Source organism: Monodelphis domestica, chromosome 3, assembly GCF_027887165.1.
Source record: "Monodelphis domestica isolate mMonDom1 chromosome 3, mMonDom1.pri, whole genome shotgun sequence".
Taxonomy (NCBI): domain Eukaryota; kingdom Metazoa; phylum Chordata; class Mammalia; order Didelphimorphia; family Didelphidae; genus Monodelphis; species Monodelphis domestica.
Window position 1 is genome coordinate 472,968,430 of NC_077229.1, and position 16,922 is coordinate 472,985,351.

Sequence of the window (16,922 nt, forward strand, 5' to 3'; positions counted from 1 at the left end):
GGTTTTTTCTAAATCAGTGAAGAAGTATTTTGGTAGTTCAATGGGTATGGCACTAAATAGATAAATAAGTTTGGGTAGGATGGTCATTTTTATTATATTGGCTCGTCCTATCCATGAGCAGTTAATGTTTTTCCATTTGCTCAAGTCTAGTTTTAGTTGTGTGGAGAGTGTTTTGTAGTTGTGTTCATATAGTTCCTGTGTTTGTCTTGGGAGGTAGATTCCTAGGTATTTTATTTTGTCTAAGGTGATTTTGAATGGGATTTCTCTTTCTAGTTCTTGCTGCTGAGCTGTGTTGGAGATATATAGAAAAGCTGATGATTTATGTGGGTTTATTTTGTATCCTGCAACTTTGCTAAAGTTGTTGATTATTTCAATTAGCTTTTTGGTTGAATCTCTAGGATTCTTTAAGTAGACCATCATGTCATCCGCAAAGAGTGATAACTTGGTCTCCTCCTTGCCAATTTTGATGCCTTCAATTCCTTTATCTTCTCTAATTGCTACTGCTAGTGTTTCTAGTACAATGTCAAATAGTAGAGGTGATAATGGCCATCCTTGTTTCACTCCTGATCTTATTGGGAATGCATCTAGTTTATCCCCATTGCAGATGATATTAGCTGATGGTTTTAGATATATACTGTTTATTATTTTTAGGAATGACCCTTCTATTCCTATGCTTTCTAGTGTTTTTAATAGGAATGGGTGTTGTATTTTATCAAAGGCTTTTTTCTGCATCTATTGAGATAATCATGTGGTTCTTGCTAGTTTGCTTGTTGATGTGGTCAATTATGTGGATGGTTTTCCTAATGTTGAACCAGCCCTGCATCCCTGGTATGAATCCTACTTGATCATGGTGAATGATCCTTCTGATCACTTGCTGGAGTCTTTTTGCTAGTATCCTATTTAAGATTTTTGCATCTATATTCATTAGGGAGATTGGCCTATAGTTTTCTTTCTCTGTTTTTGACCTGCCTGGTTTTGGAATCAGTACCATGTTTGTGTTGTAAAAGGAGTTTGGTAGAACTCCCTCTTTGCTTATTATGTCAAATAGTTTGTATAGTATTGGGATTAACTGTTCTCTGAATGTTTGATAGAATTCACTGGTGAATCCATCAGGCCCTGGGGATTTTTTCTTAGGAAGTTCTTTGATGGCTTGTTGGATTTCAATTTCTTATATGGGATTATTTAAGAATTCTATTTCCTCTTCTGTTAGTCTAGGCAGTTTGTATTTTTGTATATATTCATCCATTTCTCCTAAATTGGTGTATTTATTGCCATATAATTGGGCAAAGTAATTTCTAATGATTGCCTTAATTTCATCTTCATCGGAGGTGCTGTCCCCCTTTTCATCTTTAATGCTGTGAATTTGCTTTTCTTCCTTCCTTTTTTAAATTAATTAGATTGACCAGTACTTTGTCTATTTTTTTTGTTTTTTCAAAGTACCAGCTTGTCTTATTTATTAAATCAATAGTTCTATCACTTTCGATTTTATTAATTTCTCCCTTAATTTTTAGGATTTGTAGTTTGGTTTTCTGCTGGGGGGTTTTAATTTGATCGCTTTCAAGTTTTTTCATTTGCATTTCCAATTGATTGATCTCTGCTCTCCCTTGTTTGTTAATATAAGCATTCAGGGATATGAATTTACCTCTAATTACCGCTTTGGCTGCATCCCAAAAGGTTTGAAAGGATGTCTCGCCATTGTCATTTTCCTCGATGAAATTATTAATTGTTTCTATGATTTCTTCTTTAACTAAACGGTTTTGGAGTGTCATATTGTTTAATTTCCAATTGGTTTTAGATTTGGTTTTCCATGTACCATTACTAATCATTATTTTTATTGCCTTGTGATCTGAGAAGGCTGCATTCATTATTTCTGCTTTTCTGCATTTGTGTGCTATGTTTCTGTGACCTAATGTATGGTCAATCTTTGTGAATGTGCCATGTGGTGCTGAGAAGAAGGTGTATTCCTTTTTATCCCTATTTATTTTTCTCCATATGTCTATTAATTCTAATTTTTCTAAGATTTCATTCACTTCTTTTACCTCTTTCTTATTTATTTTTTTATTTGATTTATCTAAATTTGATAATGGTTGGTTTAAGTCTCCCACTAGTATGGTTTTATTGTCTATTTCTTCCTTCAATTCTCCTAGTTTCTCCATTAGAAATTTGGGTGCTATATTATTTGGTGCATACATGTTGATTAATGATATTTCCTCATTGTCTAGAGTCCCTTTTAACAAAATATAATTACCTTCCCTATCCCTTTTGATCAGGTCTATTTTTGCATTGGCTTTATCAGATATCATGATTACCACTCCTGCCTTCTTTCTATCAGTTGAGGCCCAGAAGGTCTTACTCCATCCTTTAATTCTGACCTTGTGGGTGTCAACCCACCTCATGTGTGTTTCTTGAAGACAACATATGGTAGGGTTTTGGATTCTAATCCATTCTGCTCTTCGTCTACGTTTTATGGGTGAGTTCATCCCATTCACATTCAAAGTTATGATTGTCATTTGTGGACTCCCTGGCATTTTGATAGCCTTCCCTAATTCTAACCTTTTCTTCTTCAGCTCAACCTTTTAGTCCAGTGATTTACTTTGAATCAGTCCCCCTTGTCCCCTCCCTTGATGTTTCCCTTTTTAGTCCCTCCCTTTTTGTTCCCTCCCCCCCTCTTTCCCTCCCTTTTTGTTCTCCCTCTCCCCCTCCCCCCCCTTGGTTTTCCCTTCTCCCTACCCTTGTTGGGTAAGATAGAATTCAAGATCCCAATGGATCTGGATGTTTTTCCCTCTCAGAGTTGATTTCCCTGAGATTAAGGTTTAAGTAAAAAAAAAACCCTCTCTTCTTCTCCTTCTTATAGCAGTTTTCTTCCCCTCCCCTTCCCCTGTGAATCTTTGTGTGAGAAAGATTATTCTATTTGGTGTTTCTTTACCCCCTATTTATACATTACATTTCCCCCACATAGATTGATATAAATGTAGTCCTTATAGAAGAGAGTTTGAGTAAAAGAAGATAACATTTTTCCCCTTTCCTTAATATTTACCTTTTCAGGTATTCCTTGCTCTTTGATTTTCGGTATCAAACTTTCCACAGAGCTCTGGTCTTTTCTTTGCAAAAAGTTGGAAATCTTCTATTTTGTTGAATGCCCATACTTTCCCTTGGAAGTATATAGTCAGTTTTGCTGGGTAGCTGATTCTTGGTTGGAGACCCAGCTCTCTTGCCTTTCTGAAGATCATGTTCCATGCCTTACGATCATTCAGAGTAGAACTTGCAAGGTCTTGGGTGACCCTGATTGGCATTCCTTTATATCTAAATTGTCTTTTTCTGGCTTCCTGTAGGATTTTTTCTTTTGTTTGATAGCTTTGGAATTTGGCAATTACATTCCTGGGAGTTGTCTTTTGGGGGTTTAGTGTAGAAGGTGTTCTGTGAGCTCTGTCAGTGGCTGTATTGCCCCCTTGTTCTAGAATCTCTGGGCAATTTTCTTTGATTATATCTTGTATCACCATATCGAGTTTGGTGTTTATTTCTGACTTTTCTGGGAGTCCAATTATTCTTAAATTATCTCTTCTCCCTCTATTTTCCAGATCTATCACCTTGTCGGTGAGATATTTTATGTTCTCTTCTAATTTCTTGGTGTTTTGGCTTTGCTTTATTAGTTCTTGCTTTAAAGCCTGGTTTTCTTTTACAGTTTGGTCAAACTGGTTTTGTAGATGCGTGAATTTCTTTTGCATTATTTCCAACTTTTCCTCCCAGAAGGCTTCCATCTTTTTGGTCATTTCTGATTCAAATTCTTCATGGGTTTGTGGAGAGTTTCCATTTCCTTTGGAAGATTTTGGAGAATTTTCTTGTATATATTCTATCTCCTCTGTATTTTGTATTTTGGCTCCATAGAATGTGTCCAAAGTCACCCCTTTCTTCTTATTTTTCTTGGTATTTTGGGGCTTCTGTGCTTCTGTGGAGTTTGCCATCTCTGAATGGGGAGGATTAGCTTTTCTTATCTCTGTCTGGTGTTCAGAGGCTTTAGTCCTGGGCAGATTGTCGGTTCTATGAGTTTTCCCTGGGTTAAATTGAGTATGCCTCACTGGAACTGGAGTGGAAGGGTCGGACCAGGAGGCCACACTCTCCCCTGGCTCTCTGGGTCGGGTTGCTTTCCGGAAGTTGTCTTCAGAATAGCTGGCCATGAGGCTGTTTCGTCGGCCTGCGGGGGGATGGGCTGCGGCTTCCCCGAGCTCCGAGGGCAGTGACTTTCACTGAGACTTGGATAGCAGGATCCAGCCCGTGAGGCAGTCTTGCCCGCCCTGAGGGTTGCTGTTGTTTCAGATAAGCCTGCTCTCTGCGGGGGGAGCTCCAAGGGCAGTGACTTTCACTGGGACTCGGATAGAAGGCCCTGAGGGTTGTTGTTGTTTCAAATGACCCTGCTCTCTGAGCCGGGGCGGGGCTGTGGCTTCTCGGAGCTTTGGACTCTGAGCTACTACCCCTTAGGTCCGAGTGATCTCGGGTTCTGGCTTTTGAGGGGGGCCGTACCTTTTGATCCGGGTCCAGGTCCAGGAGGAGGATTCCCAGGGTCTATGCTGTTGATTGTTTTGAATTTTGGCGCCTTAGGAGCTTATAGTTTGAGATCGGTCTGGAAGGGATCTTTCTGGAGATCTGAACTTTAGATTTCTCTAAGCCGCCATCTTGACCGGAAGTCCCTAATTTCTAATAGTACTAGAGGCTTCAACATTCCCTTTCTCTCTCTCTCTCTCTCTCTCTCTCTCTCTCTCTCTCTCTCTCTCTCTCTCTCTCTCTCTCTCTCTCTGTCTCTCTCTCTCTGTGTCTCCCCCCCACACACACACACATCCTTTAAAGGAGTTTGACTAATGTAGCAGTTAAGAAACAATGTGTTAAAAGGCTACCCTGTATTTTGCCAACTACAACATTTCTGGCTCTCTTGGCCCCACTGTATAATACTCTCTATAATGGGTTGCACACATGTGTTGTTCTAATTACATGATCCTATTATGAAAACAAGGAATTATTTGCAATGATTACAATTTGAAATTTCAATTTGTCATTTAATTTATATTTGTTAAAATTCAGATCTATGAGTTAATATATGAATAGACTTATATTTGCCTTGGTGGAGTTAATAATATTATATTATAATAATAATAATATTAAGTAAGTATCTACCATAGGCCAAGTACATAGATAATTGTATATAGTTGATGTTTCTCTAGCATGTCTGTTACTTCTCTTTTTTTCCTCCTACTTACCCTCCAATGTTTTTTGGACAGTCTTTTCAATAACTTGATCCATTTATGTTTACATTCTTTTTATGTTTTGAATGGCTAGAGCAGAAATCCATTAATTCATGTCTAGAAATGAAAATTCATTTATTTAAGTTCAAGTGAGAAAAGCAAAGAGCAAATCTTCCTTTTATAAATCAATTCATCCCTTTGTGACAGCATAAAGTGTTCTTGATTGATTTAGGAAATAGATGCTGAAAGAAATTGTTCAATAGTAAGTGGCCCAGGTTAGAGGGAAATATTGAAAACAAAACTTTTCTTACCCAGTTACTTCCAGACGGGTAAACTCTCTTAGTTTCACTGTGGGAATTCATTTTCAATGAAGCCAATACAGCTCTGGTTTAGTAATGAAACTGCTGTAAGGCCTGACTTCTGAACTTTTTAATACTTTTCAGAATAAGTAATTATTTGATGAAGTTAGGTTGGAAGTTCAAAATAATACTTGGCTTTTATTTAAGGTGGAAAACTGAATCCTCACTTCTGGATCATTTTGACATCTATCAGTGAAAATATACTCTCACAAACAAAGCAATATAAAGCAATATTTTCATTCCCTGCATCTAGGAGGAGGTAAAAGATGAAAGGAAACACAAGATAAAAATAATTGTCTATGAATGTAAGTATGCTTATCAAAAGATGTGATGTTTGTCCCAATTCTTAAGTGATACAAAAACTAAAAAAAAATCTACATTCAAAATGGTCAAATGCATAAGATAAGAATTCCCTGTATGCTGAATTGTTACATCTTTCCCATTTATAAGTGGTTTAATTTAAATTAGCTAAATGAATCTATTTAAAGAGGGAGAAAGTTAACTAAAACTAGTTTTATTTTTCTTCATTTCTCTGTCTTCAAGTAATCATTTTTTTATCATATAGTTTTAACTGTCTACTTAGCTGAAACAGCAGGATAAGAAAATGATATATTCTCCAACCTCAACTCCACATCTTAGGCATGTCAGTTGCTTTCTAAGTTCAGCTTTCAGGTGCTAACTCCTTAAAGAAGGTAGCTTTCTTTATTACAATAATTATAAATGCTTGAAGTTATTTGGCATTATGTAGTGTATATTATATTGTATGGCATTATCATCCCACTTTTACTGAAAAAAATGTAATTGGCTTTTAAAAGTCAGTATTCTTCTTTCCTTCCTTCCTTTCCTTTTTTCTTCTTCTTCTTTCTTTCTTTCTTTCTTTCTTTCTTTCTTTCTTTCTTTCTTTCTTTCTTTCTTTCTTTCTTTCTTTCTTTCTTTCTTTCTTTCTTTCTTTCTTTCTTTCTTTCTTTCTTTCTTTCTTTCTTTCTTTCTTTCTTTCTTTCTTTCTTTCTTTCTTTCTTTCTTTCTCATTTTAGTTTCTTCAGAGAATAGTTTAATACTTTATATAAGTAGAGGTTAGTAAAGTTTTGTTAGATTAAAGGTAATCAAATATATTATAAAGGCACACATCAACATACACACAGAGTCACTTAAATAAAAATCAGTCATCAATCTGGAGGCAAAGGAATATTAAAGTTCATGAATGCCCTCATTTTACAAAGGAAGAAATCAAGGCAAGAATGACAAACTAGTATATGTCTGAGAGAGAATTTGTATATAGGTACTCTAAAGGATTATTTACTTGATCATGTTGCTTTTCTGGTCATTATTCACTATACATTTGTTGAGCACCAATTAAATGTGAGGAACATCTCCAGGCAGTGAAGAAACATAAACAAAAATGAAGGAAAAAAATCTTCTCTTTTCTCAAGGAGTATGCATTCTATAGGGGAAGGCAACATGTCCACAAATATTTAAATACAATTTATATGTTAAATAAATGTAAGTATAATTTGGGAAAAGATAATACAAGCAGCTGGGGGGTCAAGGAAAGCTCTATATGCAAACACATTTGGACAAACAAACATACACATAAACATATTCTCCAACTTATTCATATGTGTCCAAATAATATAGTTAAAAATATTTAGTAAATATAATACACTACTCCTAAGGGAAAAAAGGGGGGTTAACCTGTTATTTTTAATGGAAAATATGAATTGATTATCAAATTTTATTCTAGATCTAAATTCGAATAACACGACACTAGTACCAATCTTCATTTTGTTGAACTTTTAAAATAGAAGGTAAAATTTTGATTTGTTGATAGAGTGACCTGAATGTTAAAGTACAACTCAATACTTCTCCATGGTCTACATTTTATCTTGCCTATTTTTGTCTCTTAACTTTTCATCAGCATTGTCACGAGCTAAAATTTACACAGAAAATTTAATTATTTAATATAAGATTATATAGAGCACATAGAGTGAAATGTATAGATAACCCATATCTTTCTATATCTATCAATCTATCAATCAATCTATCTATCTATCTATCTATCTATCTATCTATCTATCTATCTATCTATCTATCTGTCCATCTAACTATCTAATGTGTGTATGTGAGAGAGGGCAGGGGAATAGATAGAAGAACTTTTTTTCTTTCTATTCCAAGAATCTTTTTCATGAGAATGACTTCTCAACACTCATGCTTCAATATTTCTCAGTATTAATCTCTTAATATTGATCTGTTCCAAACTAATTTTCATTTTTATAAATTTTCTTTTTTCCAGGTTACATGTCAATACAATTTCCTAATATTTATTTTCTGTTATTTGCAATCCATGTTCTCTTTCTCCCCACCCCCCACAACCTCCATCTCCCTAAGAAGATAATATGATATAGGTTATGCATATATTATCATACAATACATATTTCCTTGTTCATCATGTGAAAGAAGACACGTATTACTTACAGTAGAGAAAAAGTCATGGATGAAATAATCAAATTTATTTTAAAACAAGGTAGAAAATGACAATAGTAATAAAGGTGAATTGAAATACTAATTATTTTATCACTGGAGGGGGAGCTGATGAATATAACTAAATCTTTCTGCCTCTATTCACAACTAGTAAAATTTAAATGCTATATTTATGAGACTTAGAGATCCATCTCCAACATATACTAGATTTATTATTTGAGGTAGGTTTAGTAGAAACTTAATTCTTTATGTGACAGAATCTACTATATGTTAATCCATAAAATACTTCTTTTTGAATTTTTCTTTTGAATTGTATCATAGTTATGCTTAACATCTGTGCACTTAGATAGTAATTTAAATGGTGATGATTGTTAAAACCTTCCATATTTTATCAGTCTTTTCAAAAGCATTTAAGCATTTTTCATTTGACTACCAGACAGACTTCCTGGCTGGTAATAATTGGTGTGGCACAAACTCAACATGAATTTGGTTCCTAATTAGTAGATTTAACCTCACAGAAAAGGATGTTATTTTATGCTAAAAGTTCAATATTGTATTTCAAACCCAGCATTTTCTCTAATACAAAATTAGCACATGACCTAAATGTTGAGTTGGCCCTAGTGAATTGTCATATTTAATATAGAGAATGCTTAATTGTGAAACCTGCCCTTGGTCAAGTATGTATAATTATTACTTTTCCCAATAAAGAAGATGAAAACATCAATATTTTTCCTATATTTGGAAAATAATTTTCTTTTTTCCTCTGATAGTTAAGAAAAACAATAAATCAAAATGATTCAGTAAGGCCTTTGCCTAATAAATACGTCAAAATGAAACTTTTAGAGTTTAAGAAATGATTAGAAATGGCTATTATAAAATGTGTTCCAGACAATTATCTTCCCTAACACTGTGAATTTACCAGAAATTACTAGCTATAAACAATTATATTTTTGGTCAGTAAATCTTGAGAGTACAAAAGAAGAAAACAACCTAGTATTTTAACCTTTCCTCTTTTACTTGTTCTCAAGTGTAACAAACTGGTACAAATGGGACAAAGGCATACCATCTTAATGCTAATCTAAAAGAACAGAAGAATGACAGCAGTAAAACAATTATATGAAGTTGACACTGTGGACCTGAAAGTAGCAGAAACTTAACACTCCCAATGCTATAGATTCCATCTTCAAGACAGAGGGCTGGAATGGTAAGTGGCTGAGCTAAATAAACACATATAATCAGACTTATTGATCACCTTAAGTTTAAATAGTTGTCATAAAAAAACAAAATAGAAAAATGATTGGTTAATATGATTTTTAAAAAGAAAGAAGAAAACCAATCACTAGCATTTAAAATTAAAAAGTGTGAATTTACCACTAATAAAGATGAAATCAAACCATTTATTTGTAATTATTTTGCCCAGTTACATGTTAGCAGATTTAATAATTAAAGTGAAATGGATGAATACTAACAAAAATATAAATTACCTAGACTATCAAAGAAAGAAATAGAATATTTCAATAATTGTATTTTAGAAAAAAAGTTGATAAAAAAGGATTTCCTTAAAGGAGGGGAACAAAACTTTAGGATGAGTTTGAATTACAAGTAAAATATATCAAACATTTAAAGATCATCTAATTCCAATATTAACTGAATTTTTTTAAAGAACAAATCTTGCAAACTCCTTTAAAAAACCAATACATTATTGATACCCAAACCAGGAAGATAATAAGCATAGAAAAAAAATTATAGGTCAATTTCATTAGTGAATAAAGATGGAAAAATTCTAAATAAAATATTAGCTAGGAGATTGCAACAACATTTCACAATGATTATGCAAACAGGATTTATACCAGGTATGCAGGGATGGTTTAATATAAGTAAATATATTAACATAATTGATGACATGAATAAAAAAGTAACCGAAATTATAAAATTATATGAGTAGATGAACAAAAAGCTTTTTACAAAAAAACAACACTCCTTTTTTATTAAGAAACTCTTTAAGGTATAGGAATAAGTGGATTTTAAATTAGATTAATAAAAAGGATCTGATTTATAAAATAAAATACCTAGGAATGTATCTGCCCCCCACCCCCCAAAAAAACAGGAACTATACAAACATAATTATAAAACACTTTTTTACACAATCATCTAAAAACAGCAGAAATATTAATTGTTCACAGATAGGCAGAGCTAATGTAATTCAAATGGCAATCCTACCTAAACTAATCTGCTGATTCAATGCAATTCCCATTAAATTATCCAAAATTATTTTTTAAATTAGAAATAATAATAACAAAATTAATCTGAAAGAACAAAAGATTGAGAATGGTAATAGATTTAATGAAAAAATATAAAGGAAGGAGGTCTAGCAGTACAGTCATTCTTCACTATATTGTGGTTCACTTATCCAGGCTTCACTGTATTGTGGGTTTTTAAAAAATATATATTTATTTCTGCATTGTGAAATTACTCTTATTGTGGCACACTATTGGTTTATGGCATGAAAGGCCATCAACCACAAAGTTGTGTTCTGTATCCTGAGTGCTGATTGGCTCAGTGACATTAGGTTAATAAGAATGTGGAAAACGTTTATAGGAGAGTGGGAAGGGTTAATAAAGCCTTTATATCTATAGATCTAGATCTAGATCTAATAAAATAAATACAATGCTGCTACTTCACAGCTTTTCACCTATTGTGGGAATATCTGGAACATAATTCCTGTGATAGATGAAGGATCACTGTAACAGATTTTAAACCATATTTTAAAGCTGCAATTATCAAAACTATCTAGGACTAGATAAGAAAGAAAGGTAGATCAATGGAACAAAACAAATGTACAAAATCAATATACAATAGGAAAAGGTTATAATTACCTTGTATTTAACAAAAATGTAGATCCAGGATAAGAAATAATTATTTAGTTAAAATTGCTGGGATAAGGAGAATACATTTTGGCAGAAACTAGGTATAGACCAATATCTTACACCACTCACTAAGATCAAAATGGAAACACAATTTAGATATAAAAGGAGATATCATAAGCAAACGAGAAGAACACAGAACTTTTCAGATTTATGGATAAGTGAGAAATTTAGGATTAAACAAACTATGAAGAGCATTGTGAAATATAAAATAGATAATTTTGAGTACATTAAAATGAAAAACCTTGTACAATAAAAGCTAATGTTGCTAAGATTAGAAGAAAAGCAGAAAATTGGGGAAAGTTGTTCACAGTCTCTCAGATAGAGCTATCTGATCTTAAATATATAGAAAACCTTATCACGTTTATTGGAATAATAGCCGTTTCTCAATTGATAAATGGAAAAAAATATGAAGAAATTGTTTTCTGGGAAGAAACCAAAGTTTTATATAAGTATATGAAAAAAGAAATGACTGCCAATTAGAAAAAAGCAAACTGAAACATTTCTGATACCCATCAGATTGACTAAAATGGCAAAAAGACAAAACAACAAATGATGGCAGGGGTGTGGAAGAATAATAGACTGTTGATGGAGTTATGAAATGACACAATCCCTTTGGATAGCAATTTGAAATTATGGCCCCAAATTATAAAATTGTATATACCATAAACCCAGCAAAAGAATTGCTGGGTCTATTTCTCAAGGCTTTCAAGGAAAAAGAAAGTGAAAGTATATGTTCCAAAATACTTATGGTAGCTCTGTTAGAATTGGAAATCAAGGTGGTGTCCATCAACAGGGGAATAACTAAACAAATTGTGGCATAGGAATGGGTTGGACTGTTACTACATAGTAAGAAATTATAAGCAGATTAGTTTTTTTAATTTGAAAGAATTATATGAGATAATGAAGAGTGAAACAGTAGAATCAAAAGAACATTATATACAGCTAGAGATTTAATATGTGAAGGATAACTTCTGAATGTACTCCTCTGGTTTATGAGCTGAAATGAAAACATGAAAGGCATAATCTATATACACATCTCTTTTCCTAATGATGTCTTCTAAGATGTGAGGAGGGAAGAAAGGGACCAAAATACTTAAATATAAATTTATTGATAAAATTTGAAAATAGGTAGCATATACTTAAAATTATCAGCAAACATTATTTGTAATGGGGATACATTATAAGTTTAGGAGCAAACCTAGGATGCCCATTATCACCAATATTTTCAATACTGAACTAGAAATGCTAGCTAACCTTAAATTCTAGAAATGCTAGAATTTTAGAAAAATTAGATGTGACAGACCTTTGGAGAATACTGAATGGGAATTAATTATCTTGATATTCTTGGCTTTTGTTCTGCCTGATGAATTTTATTATTTTTTCTAGTTCTATGAAATAATTTTTGAGTAATTTGATTGTTTGGCACTTAAGTTAATTAATTTGATATAATTGTCATTTTTATTATATTGCCTTGACCTATCCACGAGAAATTACTATTTTTCCAGTTGTTTAAATCTGACTATGTAAAAAGTGTATTGTAATTGTTCCTTATTCTTCGTCCTCTAGTAGGCATTTCCTACTCCCTGTAGTCATTTGTCCTCTAATCTACATTTAACTTATATGTTCTGATTTTTCTGTCCTCTTTTTATTCACCTGCTCCCAAACCACATTAAATTGTACCGTTCTTGAGGGCAACCACTATTTTTTTTATTTTGAATCCTTAGCTCTAATGTTTCTAATTATATAGTAAATCTGTAATACTCCATGGTATTTTTATATTCTCCCCTAATTCTGATCTTTCTCCTTTAGCTATAACCTTTTAAGCCAGTGATTTACTTTAAATCAGTCCCCCTAGTTCACTCCCTTGATATGTTTCCCTTTCTAGCTCCTCCCTTTTTATTCCCTCCCCCTAACCCCTCTCCTTTCCTCCCTTTTTATGTTCCCTCCCCTCCTACTCCCCCTTGGTTTTCCCTTCTCCCTTACCCCATTGGATAAGATAAAATTCTAGAACCCAATGGATCTGGATGCTCTTCCCTCTCAGAGTTGATTTCACTGAGAGTAAGGTTTAAGTAAAAACTCTCTTCCTCTCCTTCTTATAGGAGAATTCTTCCTCTCCCCTTCTGATGTGTATCTTTGTGTGAGAAAGATTATTCTATTTAGTTTATTTTCCTATTTCTTGGAGTATATCTTAGTACCATTAAATATCCCCCCTCCCTTTTTCTTTCTATCCCTGCTTTCTCCATATCTTCTTGATGCCCCAAACTTTCCTTATGCATTTTTCTTCTTACTACTCTAATGATGCATACAATTTTTGAGGGTTTTCCCCACATATTAATATATATATAAATTTATATAAATGTAGTCCTTATAGAAGAGAGTTTGAATAAAAGAAAAAGAAAACATTTTTCTCCTTTTCCCTTTCCTACATATTTACCTTTTCATGTTTCTCTTGCTCTTTGTGTTTGGATATCAAACTTTCCACAGAGCTCTGGTCTTTTCTTTACAAACTTTTGGAAATCTTGTATTTTGTTGAATTCCCATACTTTCCCCTGGAAATATATAGTCAGTTTTGATGGGTACCTGATTTTTGGTTGAAGACTCAGCTCTCTTGCTTTTCTGAATATCATGTTCCATGCGTTACGTTCATTCAGAGCGGAAATTGCTAGGTCCTGTGTGACCCTGATTGGTGTTACTTTATATTTAAATTGTCTGTTTCTGGCTTCTTGTAAGATTCTTTCTTTTGCTTGGAAGCTTTGGAATTTGGCAATTACATTCCTGGGAGTTGTCTTTTGGGGATTTAGTGTAGAGGATGTTTTGTGAAGTCTTTCAATGCATATTTTGTCCCCTATTTCTAGGATCTTTGGGCAGTTTCTTTGATGATGTCATGTATTATGTTTATCTCTGGTTTTTCGGGCAGACCAATGATTCTCAAGCTATCTCTCCTTCCTCTGTTTTCCAGGTCTGTCACCTTGTCAGTGAGATATTTTATGTTGTCTTCTAATTCTTTAGTCTTTTGGTTTTGCTTTATTAATTCTTGCTCATTTGCAAGATTATTGTCTTCCAGTTGCCTGATTCAGGCCTTTAAAGACTGGTTTTCCTTTTCAGTTTGGTCTGACCTGTTTTTTGAGGCTTTGAGCTGTTTCTGCATTTGCATATTTTGGTCTCTCATATTGCTCAGTTCCTTTTGCATTGTTATCCATTTTTCCTGCCAGAAGGCTTCCACCTTTTTGATAATTTCTGATTTAAATTCTTCAAGAGTTCGTGGAGAATTTCCATTTACTTTGGAAGCTTTTGGAGCATTTGTTTGTGTTTCCTCTTCTATCTCCTCTGTATTTTGTATTTTTGCTCCATAAAATGTATCCAAAGTCACCCCTTCTTCTTGGTTTTCTTGGTGTTTGGAGGCTTTTGCACTTCTGTACTGTTTGCCATCTCTATCTGAGTGAGGAGGACAGGCTCTTAGTGTATCTGTCTGATGGTCTGAGGCTTTAGCCCCAGGCAAATTGTCTGTTCTCCACAGCTGAGCTGTCTTCCCAGGGAAGCCCAGGGTCTGCCCTCCCCAGCCTGCTGGAGTTTCAGGTATTACTGCTCTCAGTTCCCTCCAGTTGCTTCACCACTGCCTTACTTCCATGCTCTGAGCCGGGCACAGCATTGTCCACAAGGTACCTCAGTGCTTTTGCCGGCCCTGAAGTTTCTGTCCTTTCAGAAGACCCTGCACTCTAAGGGGGGAGGGATCCTGGCCTCCCTGAACTCTGAGGGCTCCTGATTGGATTGTGTTCAGCTGGGTTGGTCTGGTTGTGCCCAGAAGCAAAAACCTCAGCTGCTGTCTGTGTTGGATGCCCGAAGACTGGCCCAGGTTACTTTTAAGGTACGCCCTTTGGAGCAACCCCTTTGTAGGCTCTGAGGTTTCTGTCCTTTCAGAAGACCCTGCAATCTAAGGGGGGAGAGATCCTGGCCTCCCTGAGCTCTGAGGGCTCCTGATGGGATTAGGTTCAGCTGGGTTGGTCTGGATGTGCCCCGAAGCAAAAACTTTCTGTGAAACTCAGAAGGAGCACCCCCTTTCTGTTTCCCTGCTGTTAGTGTTGGACGCCCGCAAGACTGGCTCAGGTTGCTTTCAAGGTTATCCCTTCAGAATGGCTGGCTCTGAGGCCCTTTTGCTGGCCCTGATGTTCCCGCTGCTGCAGCAGGCTCAGCGCTCTGGGTTGGGGGGGAGGGGTCCTGGGACCTTCCTTCTGCCTTCCCCTTAGACCCGAGTGATCTAGGATTCTGGCCTTTTGATCTGAGTCCAGGAGGAAGGTTCCCCAGCTCTGTCCTGTTGTTAGGTTTGAATTTCAGACCCCTAGGAGCATTCAGTTTGTGATTGGTAAGGAAGGGTTTTCAGAGGTCTGAACTTTTGCTGCCTCTAAGCTGCCATCTTGACCAGAAGTCTGTTTAAAAAATTATTTTATTCATCATTTCTTATGACTCAGTAGTTATTACATCACAATCATTCCAGTTCTTCATTACCACAAAGAAAGCTGCTATGAATATTTTGGAACCTGTGGGTTTATTTTTTCTTTTTCCCAGATCTTCTTGGGAAATAGACTCAGCAATACTATTACTTGTTTTAAAGCTATATAAAGTTTTATAGCTGTCTTGATGTAATTCCAAATAGCTCTCCAAAATGTTTGGAACATTCGCAGTCCACCAACATTGTTTTAGTGTCATCACTTTTCTACATCTGACCCCAAATTTGTCATTTTAGCCAATCTGTTTGGTCTGAGATAATAACTTAGAATTGTCTTAGTTTCCATTTTTCTAATCAGTAGTGATTTGAGCATGTTTTTCATATATATATATATATGCTTTTTGTAGCATTCCAAGCATATTCACATCCATGAATCATAAATGATTGTATGGTTACTGTGTCTCCAAGCATAAGGTTATATCAATGAGGTTTGTGAATGTAACCTTGACCTGGCCATGTGGCCCTTGCCTAGGACAAACTCATTAACATGCTCGGACTCAATTCCCCCGGAAAGTGCGGTTTGTAATCTACACGCCCAAAAGTGTTCCCTCTGCCCTACCACCCAATCTTAATTGTGATTGCTACATGATTGGAAACACCTCCTTGCTTCCTCAACAATAAAAGCAAAGGCAACCTTATGATAGACCCTTCTGAACTTCCTCTTGGACTTCCTCCCCCAGTTCTTGGAGCTCCACTTGGCTCCTAATCCTATCTCCCTCTTTCTCTCTCCCTTTCTGAATCTCTTCCTCCACAAGGCTACAGTCCCTGTTGGCTTGCATTCTCTATCTCCATCTTAACCTCTACCTCATATTCCAGTGATCTTCATATTTTCCTCCCAAGGGGAAAATCATAGGGTTGCCTGCCCTATTCAATCACTGACTTGTCCCATGTCTGTCATTCTTCACCCTGGTTCCTTGATTCCCTACTTCTCCTCAGGTCCCTACCACAAAGGACAATCCCCTCCTTTTAGACCCGCTTATCGGACTCTACACTTTTGATGATTTCTACCTTTCTTAAATATTCTTTGTGAATAGAAAGTTTTATAGGCTTTGATTTCCCCTAGAATTTTCTCCACTTTCTTGTAAAATGAAAAAGTAAAAGATAAGTGAATAATTTCCCACAATCACTTTTCACCTATTATTCCTCTCATTTGGCAAATAAGGAGTTTGTTATGGAACTCTTGTTCACCTTTTGAAAATAATAATATATATATATGTGTGTGTGTACATATACATACATGTATATAGATATATATTCAAATACATGTGTACATTAATTGTATGAGTGGAACAAAAGCCACTGAACTACATATGATAAATAACTTTTTAAGACTAAATTGACAAAATGGCTAATAATATACAGCTGGAAGATCAATGTTGTTACACCATAATACTAGAAAATCATGAACTTTTTAATCCAG